At 47.5% G+C, this 11021-nt stretch overlaps 1 pseudogene; it reads left to right on the forward strand.

Annotated features, from left to right (window-relative positions):
* Nucleotides 1-657: 657 nt before the first annotated feature.
* Nucleotides 658-775, forward strand: LOC126109964 (5S ribosomal RNA; annotated as a pseudogene).
* Nucleotides 776-11021: the final 10246 nt, after the last annotated feature.

The raw sequence follows: 11021 nt of genomic DNA on the forward strand, positions 1-11021 counted from the left end.
ATCTGACAGAAAAGTGGCGAAGCAGCTGCCTAAAACATCATCACCAAAAGTGAGGCGCGCTAACATACAGAGGGTGTCAGGGATACAAGTGCAAGTGTTGTGATCATTTGCACTTGATGTGTGTGGTGTCACCGCCAGACACCACACTTGCTAGGTGGTAGCTTAAATCGGCCGCGGTCCATTAGTACATGTCGGACCCACGTGTCGCCACAGTCAGTAATTGTAGACCTAGCGCCACCACATGGCAGGTCTAGAAAGACGGACTAGCAGTCGCCCCAGTTGTACGACGACTTTGATAGCGACTACACTGACGAAGCCTTTCTCTCATTTGCCGAGAGACAGTTAGAATAGCCTTCAGCTAAGTCCATGGCTACGACCTAGCAAGGCGCCATTAACCATATCTGGAAAGTGTCTCAATTGTATAGTCAAGAGCGATGTACCACAATGATGGAATTAAAGTTAAGTAAACAGAAGCTCCGTACTTTTCTTTAGTGCATTCATAACGTATACTGTTCCAGACTTCACGCCAGTCGGCGTGTGTGTACGCGTGCCTTTCGGTTACCCGTCACTGTGGACTGGCTGTCTTGTCAGTCCACTACAATGTGTACCCACTCCAGTGTGTTGGTTCTTTCTTCGTTGCATCTAACAGTCTTCCTGGGCAACGGCCTTGCCGCAGTGGTAACACCAGTTCCCGTCAGAACACCGAAGTTAAGAGCTGTCGGGCTGGGCTAGCACTTGGATGGGTGACCATCCGGTCTGCCGAGCGCTGTTGGCAAGCGGGGTGCACTCAGCCCTTGTGAGGCAAACTGAGGAGCTACTTGATTGAGAAGTAGCGGCTCCAGTCTCGTAAAATAGCATACGGCAGGGAGAGCGGTGTGCTGACCGCATGCCCCTCCATATCCGCGTCTGGTGACGCCTGTAGGTTGAGGATGACACGGCGGCCGGTCGGTACCGTTGGGCCCTCTGAGGCCTGTTCTGACAGGGGTTTAGTTTAGTTTAGTTCGACGGTGGAAAGTGTCTTTCAGTATAGACTAACCGTTTTGCGTCCACGTGTCCACCATAAGTCGCTTGCCCTTGCCACAAGTACTTCAAAGTGCTAACCGACCTAAAAATGTACTACTCCTAATAGCTGCAATTATCAGACTGCAAATTAAGTACATGCTACATCTACATCTGCATCTACATTTATACTCCGCAAGCCATCCAACGGTGTGTGGCGGAGGGCACTTTACGTGCCACTGTCATTACCTCCCTTTCCTGTTCCAGTCGCGTATGGTTCGCGGGAAGAACGACTGTCTGAATGCCTCTGTGCGCGCTCTAATCTCTCTAATTTTACATTCGTGATCTCCTCGGGAGGTATAAGTAGAGGGAAGCAATATATTCGATACCTCATCCAGAAACGCACCCTCTCGAAACCTGGCGAGCAAGCTACACCGCGATGCAGAGCGCCTCTCTTGCAGAGTCTGCCACTTGAGTTTGTTAAACATCTCCGTAACGCTATCACGGTTACCAAATAACCCTGTGACGAAACGCGCCGCTCTTCTTTGGATCTTCTCTATCTCCTCCGTCAAGCCGATCTGGTGCGGATCCCACATTGATGAGCAATACTCAAGTATAGGTCGAACGAGTGTTTTGTAAGCCACCTCCTTTGTTGATGGACTACATTTTCTAAGGACTCTCCCAGTGAATCTCAACCTGGCACCCGCCTTACCAACAATTAATTTTATATGATCATTCCACTTCAAATCGTTCCGCACGCATACTCCCAGATAATTTACAGAAGTAACTGCTACCAGTGTTTGTTCCGCTATCATATAATCATACAATAAAGGATCCTTCTTTCTATGTATTCTCAATACATTACATTTGTCTATGTTAAGGGTCAGTTGCCACTCCCTGCAACAAGTGCCTATCCGCTGCAGATCTTCCTGCATTTCGCTACAATTTTCTAATGCTGCAACTTCTCTGTATACTACAGCATCATCCGCGAAAACGCGCATGGAACTTCCGACACTATCTACTAGGTCATTTAGATATATTGTGAAAAGCAATGGTCCCATAACACTCCCCTGTGGCACGCCAGAGGTTACTTTAACGTCTGTAGACGTCTCTCCATTGATAACAACATGCTGTGTTCTATTTGCTAAAAACTCTTCAATCCAGCCACACAGCTGGTCTGATATTCCGTAGGCTCTTACTTTGTTTATCAGGCGACAGTGCGGAACTGTATCGAACGCCTTCCGGAAGTCAAGGAAAATAGCATCTACCTGGGAGCCTGTATCTAATATTTTCTGGGTCTCATGAACAAATAAAGCGAGTTGGGTCTCACACGATCGCTGTTTCCGGAATCCATGTTGATTCCTACATAGTAGATTCTGAGTTTCCAAAAACGACATGATACTCGAGCAAAAAACATGTTCTAAAATTCTACAACAGATCGACGTCAGAGATATAGGTCTATAGTTTTGCGCCGGCCGGAGTGGCCGAGCGGTTAAAGGCGCTACAGTCTGGAACCGCACGACCGCTACGGTCGCAGGTTCGAATCCTGCCTCGGGTATGGATGTGTGTGATGTCCTTAGGTTAGTTAGGTTTAAGTAGTTCTAAGTTCTAGGGGACTTATGACCACAGCAGTTGAGTCCCATAGTGCTCAGAGCCATTTGAACCATTTTTATAGTTTTGCGCATCTGCTCGACGACCCTTCTTGAAGACTGGGACTACCTGTGCTCTTTTCCAATCATTTGGAACCTTCCGTTCCTCTAGAGACTTGCGGTACACGGCTGTTAGAAGGGGGGCAAGTTCTTTCGCGTACTCTGTGTAGAATCGAATTGGTTGTTCATTACACTGTCTTCAGTCACCAATAAAAATATCTGCACCTATAAGACCCGGCATTCCTACTCTTTTAACACAAAAATATTGCAAACCCCTTTATCCAGTCCCAACCTGTAGTGAAGTCTTCCTACCCTGCATCTCCCTGTGTCTGTCACTCTCCTGTCTTCATCCCCTCCTCTTGCTCTTCCTTAGCGCAACTGTCTCCTCCTTTGCCACTCTCACTATCTTTGTCCCTTTATTTTTGTGTCCCATTGCCACTGTCTCTTTCCTTTCCGCTTAGTCTCCTCTCTTTCTCCTTGAGCACTTTTTTCTCCTTTCCACAAGTGTCCTTCGGGATGGTTTGCTTGGGTTTTTGATGCCTATACCAGAAAATTTTAATACATGGCTATGGGGGGGGGGGACATTGAGCAAATGTTTTCAGATTAACGTACACCGTTCTGTGGGCGTCCGACTACCCCCATCCCCTAAGCCTACATTTGGTGTTCACCCATCTGTATTTTCATATCAATAGTCACCCCTCTCTTTGCCTCCACTGCTTCTATCTTCATCCAGTTCTCTTTCTCTTTTACCACCACTCTTTGATGTCTAAAAAAGTTTCAATGTCCCCTCAGCACATTGTTTATGCTACACGCTCACAGCCAGCACCTCGCTGCATGCTGCTAGCACATGGCATGTCACAGCTTGCCAGAAGTCCTGATGGGGCAATGATGTACCATATCTGTTGGCAAATGGCACCTCACAGCTTGCCGGGAGTTTAAGGGCATCTACACTATACCCTTGCATTGGCACATGGCACCTCACAGTTTTCTGGGAGTCTTGGGGTACTATGTTGTAGTCTCATGGAAGGCACATGGCACCGCACAGCTAGCAGGAGTCTTGGACCATCTACGTTGTACCCTCCATACTGGCACATGGCACCTCGCAGCTTCCAAGAAGTATTGGAGTGTCTATGTTGTACCCTCGCTGATGGCACATGTCGCCTTGCAGCTTGGCAGAAGTATTGGGGCATGTATGTTGTACCCTCACTGCTCGCACATGGCACCTCCCAGCTTGCCGGGACTCTCGGGGCGTCTATGTTGTATTCTCGCTTCTGGTACAGGGGCACCTTCCAGCTTGCCGGAATTCTTGTGGTGTCTATGTTGTACCCTTGCTGCTGGCGCATGGCACCTCGCAGCTTGCATGGAGTCTCGGATGGGCTATATAGAACCCTCGCAGCTGGCACATGGCACCTCGCAGCTTGCAGGGAGTCTCAGGTGGGCTATATAGAACCCTCGCAGCTGGCACATGACACCTCGCAGCTTGCAGGGAGTCTCAGGTTGGCTATATAGAACCATCGCAGCTGGCACATGGCACCTTGCAGCTTGCAGGGAGTCTCGGGTGGGCTATATAGAACCCTCGTAGCTGGCACATGGCACCTCGCAGCTTGCAGCTTGCAGGAAGTCTTGGGTGGGCTATATAGAACCCTCGCAGCTGGCACATGGCACCTTGCAGCTTGCAGGGAGTCTCGGGTGGGCCATATAGAACCCTCACAGCTGGCACATGGCACCTCGCAGCTTGCAGGGAGTCTCGGGTGGGCTATGTAGAATCCTCGCAGCTGGCACATGACACCTCGCAGCTTGCAGGGAGTCTCAGGTTGGCTATATAGAACCATCGCAGCTGGCACATGCCACCTTGCAGCTTGCAGGGAGTCTCGGGTGGGCTATATAGAACCCTCGTAGCTGGCACATGGCACCTCGCAGCTTGCAGCTTGCAGGAAGTCTTGGGTGGGCTATATAGAACCCTCGCAGCTGGCACATGGCACCTCGTAGCTTGCAGGGAGTCTCGGGTGGGCTATATAGAACCCTTGCAGCTGGCACATGGCACCTCGCAGCTTGCAGGGAGTCTCGGGTGGGCTATATAGAACCCTCGCAGCTGGCACATGGCACCTCGCAGCTTGCAGGGAGTCTCGGGTGGGCTATATAGAACCCTTGCAGCTGGCACATGGCATCTCGCAGCTTCCAGGGAGTCTCTGGTTGGCTATATAGAACCCTTGCAGCTGGCACATGGCACCTCGCAGCTTGCAGGGAGTCTCAGGTGGGCTATATAGAACCCTCGCAGCTGGCACATGGCACCTTGCAGCTTGCAGGGAGTCTCGGGTGGGCTATATAGAACCCTTGCAGCTGGCACATGGCACCTTGCAGCTTGCAGGGAGTCTCGGGTGGGCCATATAGAACCCTCACAGCTGGCACATGGCACCTCGCAGCTTGCAGGGAGTCTCGGGTGGGCTATATAGAATCCTCGCAGCTGGCACATGACACCTCGCAGCTTGCAGGGAGTCTCAGGTTGGCTATATAGAACCATCGCAGCTGGCACATGGCACCTTGCAGCTTGCAGGGAGTATCGGGTGGGCTATATAGAACCCTCGCAGCTGGCACATGGCACCTCGCAGCTTGCAGGGAGTCTCGGGTGGGCTATATAGAACCCTCGCAGCTGGCACATGGCACCTCACAGATTGCAGGGAGTCTCGGGTGGGCTATATAGAACCCTCGCAGCTGGCACATGGCACCTTGCAGCTTGCAGGGAGTCTCGGGTTGGCTATATAGAACCCTCGCAGGGAGTCTCGGGTGGGCTATATAGAACCCTCGCAGCTGGCACATGGCACCTCACAGCTTGCAGGGAGTCTCGGGTTGGCTATATAGAACCCTCGCCGCTGGCACATGGCACCTCGCAGCTTGCAGGGAGTCTCGGGTTGGCTATATAGAACCCTCGCAGCTGGCACATGGCACCTCGCAGCTTGCAGGGAGTCTCGGGTGGGCTATATAGAACCCTCGCAGCTGGCACATGGCAGCTCACAGCGTGCTGGGAGCCTTGAGGGGGCTACGTAGTACAATCGCTGTTGGCACATGGCACCTAAGAGCTTGCCAGGATTTTTGGGATGACTACGATGTACTCTCACAGCTCGTACATGGCACCTCTCAGCTTGCCGGGAGTCTTGGGAGGGGCAGGGGGGGGGGGAGGTATGTTGTAACCTCACAGGAAACCTCACAGCTTTCCTGAGTTTTGTGAGGTCTACTTTGTACCCTCACTGCTAGAACATGCCACCTTGCAGCTTGCTGGGAGTCTCGCTGTGTGTATGTTGTACCCTCACTGCTGGCACATGGCACCTCGCAGCTTGTCGGGAGTTTTGGGGCGTCTACATTACACCCTCGCTGCTGGCTTGCCTGGAGCCTTGGGGGCGCTATGTTGTACCCTCACGTGTCACCTCACAGCTTTCGGGAGTATTGGGGTGACTACGATGTACTCTCACAGCTCGTAGATGGCACCTCACAGCTTGCCGGGAGTAGTTAAGCCTGCAGCTTTTCATATCGACTGTAGTGTGCGTTTACCTGCAGTGGTGTGAAGCATAAATCATGCTTCCTGTGTCGTCTGTCGATAACGATAGTGATACATTCATTGAAAAAGTGTGGTTATTGGCAAGGAGAAAAAATCGGGAATATGGAATGCGTCCTATGAATGCAGAACCCTCGAAGTATCGATACTTTCAGCAGTTCTTCCAAAAGTGGGAAAAAGTATACAGAGCGCTTCTTCAGACAGTTGCGAATGTCGCAACAAACTTTTTAGTATATCTTAAATATTGTTGGACCAGCAATAACTAAAGAAATGGAAATTCGGACTAACAATGTTAATGGAATTTGCGTGCCAGAGCAACTGTTTCTTCTTCGTCACTTCTTATATACACCCACTTTACGTAGCACGCCTAGCATCTGTCACATGTAGCTTTTGTTTTTAAAGTAAACACCGTGTCTGTTGAAACTGTGATACTAACTTCGGAAACGTCACACCTAATGGTTAATGATACTACTTAACGTCTTTCTGTTCCTGACAACTTTTATATTAGCTACAAATAATAATAAAAATAAACCGTTTTCTGGTGGTTCGAGTTCAATCAGTTCTAAGTACATAAAAAGTGAAATAAAACGTAAAAAAATTTTTTGGTCTCTTTTTTATCCGTCACAAAAGTTGCTTCAGTCTCATGTGGGCCATCGTTTTCTCTGCCACCATGTCTTCCATGAGTGACATCTAGGTGTAAAGTATGTACGTCAAAAGCTGTGGAATGTTGGTCACGAAGTGCTGTTTCTGGAGCAAAACAGCTGGATCCATGGCGGCTGCTAATGTTTAATGCCGATGTCGAAGGATAAATATCTGCACAGTGATGGGTAGCTGCATCACTTCTCCTGTACTTCCGAGTCGATGGTCTGTATACTCGTGCCATAACAAGCTTTTGCACATCCACTCTGTCTAAAGCAGACATGCATTACACGTGAGGAAGAAGAATCATGAAGAAAGCAACATTTTCATCATTTTTTGTTCAATAACTGTGACTCTTTTTCTTTTTACCTAAGCAACTTCTTCTTCCTTTCTATTCCTATTAACTCGTTGTCTCTTTCAGTAACCTACAGGTTCGACTGCTGTCGAGGTAAGTGGTGGCTCAGGGCAATCAGAAGAAAGTGGAGAAGCTCGTAATGCTACATGTAATGCGATTGGCTGTGGGTATGACCAGAATCAGAGTTGTACCCGCTGATTTGATCAGAGTTATCACTGGATTGTGTTTGCCACTAGTTGTTCTGCGCTCAAAATTATCTCATAGAGAAAACATAGAATCGAAATACGGCCGCTGTAGTGGATCTGTCTCAGCGGCATTGCCTGAAGCGTATTTAGGACGCTTGTTCAATTTTTCTATAAACTGCTGTCAAAGACGTTTCATTTTCTTTCTTAGCGTCGCATATTGCTGGAATAAGCAGAAAAATATATTTGTAGAAGTATTATAGAATAACCATAACAAGTACAAAAAGTATTTATATAGACAGACAGAAGAAATAAATCGATTTTTTTTTCAATTTCATGTTCTCGGCAACAGGGAACTCATATGCAAGCCTAGCAGGAGAATTTAGAGTAGCAGCAACTACTGGTTCTGTGATTGCCAAACAGGTCTTACCTGCATAGTGGCAAACCTAACAACCATTGCAGGTGAAACCAGAATCGGAGTAAGAATTCAAAGAAGCAGCTGATATGTTCTACAAGAAATGGGGATTTCCGAATATTACACGTTCCATTGATGGGAAGCACGTAACAGTTCTAAGCCCTATATAGTCAGACTTCAGGTTCTTCAATTATAAAAGCTACTTTTCAATAGCTCTGCAGGGTTTGCACGCTGCAAACTGTAAATTCATTTTCATTGACGTTGGAGCATATGGGAAACAAAGCGACAGTAGCACTTTTAGTGAGCCTGTTCTGTACAACGAAATAGGAAAACGCGTGCTTGACATTCCTGAGGACAACTTCCTCCCAGGTAGGACTCTTTCTCTTTATAGGAGATGAAGTGTATCCCCTGCTCAGACACCTGATGAAATCTCACACCAGGAAAAGTCTGGAACACTCGAAAGAACAATTCAACAAAGCCCTTTCACAAGCCAAAAAAACTGTTGACTGCACTTTTGGAATTGCACCATCAAAGTGGTAAATACTAAACAAACCCACTGAAGCCAGCAGAATTGTTTGTAAAAGTTGCTTGCATTTTACACAATGTCATTAAAGACAAAGAAAGTACACTAAACACGACAGACTACAGGGACATACTTCATGGAGTTCACACTTCAAGAAGGAACAATGCAGCTCCTACTAAAAATATATAAATATGGAATTTGTTTCAGTGTTAATTTAATGAAGAAGATATTGTTATATTGTCACATGAAATAAACAATATTCAACTACAAGTTATGTGCTCCACATTTTATTGCAACTTCTTTCCACAGTTTATCGAGTACAAGGTGGTTGTGATGTTCTGTATGCCTCTGATCCCAGATGGCTTTCAGTATATAAACTGCTGCAAGAAGTGCCTGTTTAAAATCGTCACTCATAGTTCTGGTTTGTCAGCTCACAACAATACTTTGACGTATAGCCACAAGAAACAGCACACAGCAGGCAGCAGTCAAATACAGAATGGCTGGAGTGACCTTGAAGCTGCCAATCACAGTGCAAGTTTCAGGACAACATAGCTCAGCTAGAGTGACTGTGAGGCAGCCAATCACAGCTGAAGTTTCAAGACAACGTGGCTCGGCTAGACTGACGTTGAAGCAGCCAATCACAGTGCTAGTTTTATACCGTGATGCAAGGGCAGAAGCACAAGTTGATGGGGATCTGCCCTGTGTTTTAGCTAACGATGAGACGTGTGTCTAGGGTTTTTAAGTTTTGTGATGTGTCTGGACTCTGGCCTAAACTCTTAGGCTGGCGGTTTTAGTGTATTGCAGAGTGGCTGACTCCTCCCTTTTTTCCTTGCGGTCAGCCAGCCACTTCCATCTGCTCCATTGTTTTAGCTCCCTCTACCTTTTTCTTCCTGTGTTGTCCGTGTTTTACTGCTGACGCCCTGCTTCATCCCACGCTTCGGTGTGGGTGAGCACATATTTTTCCATGATTGTTCCCTGTGTTTTATGTTCCGTTCGATGTAAATGTTCTGAGTTTTTTTCTTGACACCCGTCTCACTATGATACTGAACGGGCGCTGAAGACCTTGCTGTCGTGCGCCCACAAAACCCTTCTACTACTACTACTACTACTGGAGTGACCTTGAATCAGCCAATCACAGTGCAAGTTACAGGACAACACAGCATGGCTGGAGTGACCTTGAAGAACCCAATCACAGTACACGTTTCAGGAGAACACAGTATGGCTAGAGTGACCTTGAAGTGGTCAATTACAGTGCAGTTTCAGGACAACACGGCATGGCTAGAGTGACATTGAAGCAGCCAATCACAGCTCGAGTTTCAGAGGAATGGGCACAGCTATAGTTGCCTTGAAGCAGCCAATCACAGTACACGTTTCAGGAGAACACGGTATGTCTAGAGTGACTTTGAGGCAGTCAATCATAGCCCAAGTTCCAAGACATACGGCGATGGTCGCAGCGCGAAGCAGAATTGTAAGGGTTCAGCATGTGGAGTTGTGAGCCATTAGCAGCTAATATTTTTCCTGCCATAAATGTTAGCACAGCAAATGAGCCTCATTAAAGGCTGATACTGCAACCTTCCACTCAAAGGGTTTCATGTAAGTGCTTTCAGAAGACGTCATTTCAATGTGCAATCATTCCAAAGCGCCGGCCGCGGTGGTCTCGCGGTTCTAGGCGCTCAGTCCGGAACCGCGAGACTGCTACGGTCGCAGGTTCGAATCCTGCCTCGGGCATGGATGTGTGTGATGTCCTTAGGTTAGTTAGGTTTAAGTAGTTCTAAGTTCTAGGGGACTGATGACCACAGCTGTTAAGTCCCATAGTGCTCAGAGCCATAATATATGTCCATGAAGTGCCTTCAGAAAGTCTCAGCGCACTGGAATATGGACTATAGGTATAGATTACACTGGAAGTCGGAAACCGAGTTAGCGGAACATAAGTAGGGAGAACTGCGTTTTTTCGCGATTGTTTTTGAATTCGTTCTACTCACGGGTTGAAACTAATAATACAGGGACTTCCGATAATATGACGTTAGTTTCCTGTCAGGCCACTAGGAGCACTACAAGTTTATCGATCTTTAATTATTTCGTCTCCTTATTAGGTGATTTAAAGTCTTCTTCATCAACGGAATGTGGTTTCATCGCACTGTGTTTGTAATTACTACTTCCTCGTGTGTATTGCACTGAGAACTGTATTGTGAATACGATGCTTGTATTGGATGGAGCTGGACTAATAAACGACTGGGGTAAATACACACCCAGGCAGCGCGCCGGCACACGGATGCTACGGAATAAATTTTACGTCCCCTGTCGATAGCACTCAATTATTTCGCGAGAGTAAAGAGCTAGTTGTGTTTACAATAACGGTACTTTCTGGAACCGTGTTGGCTATTTGTCAATAAATCGTTTTCTGAGAGGCAATTTGTAATGGTTCAAATGGCTCTAAGCATTATGGGACTTAACATCTGAGGTCATCAGTCCCCTAGACTTAGAACTACTTAAACCTAACTTACGTAAGAACATCACACACATCCACGCCCGACGCAGGATTCGAACCTGCGACCGTAGCAGCAGCACGGTTGCTGACTGAAGCGCCTAAAACCGCTCGGCCACAACGGCCGGCAACTGGTAGTGTTGTAACACAGTACGTGTTACAGAATACTATTCCGAATCGACGTCTGTGATATGGTGAAGGAAGTCGGATAATTACGTTTAACA

This window comes from Schistocerca cancellata, chromosome 12 (genome assembly GCF_023864275.1).
Source record: "Schistocerca cancellata isolate TAMUIC-IGC-003103 chromosome 12, iqSchCanc2.1, whole genome shotgun sequence".
In the NCBI taxonomy this organism is placed as follows: domain Eukaryota; kingdom Metazoa; phylum Arthropoda; class Insecta; order Orthoptera; family Acrididae; genus Schistocerca; species Schistocerca cancellata.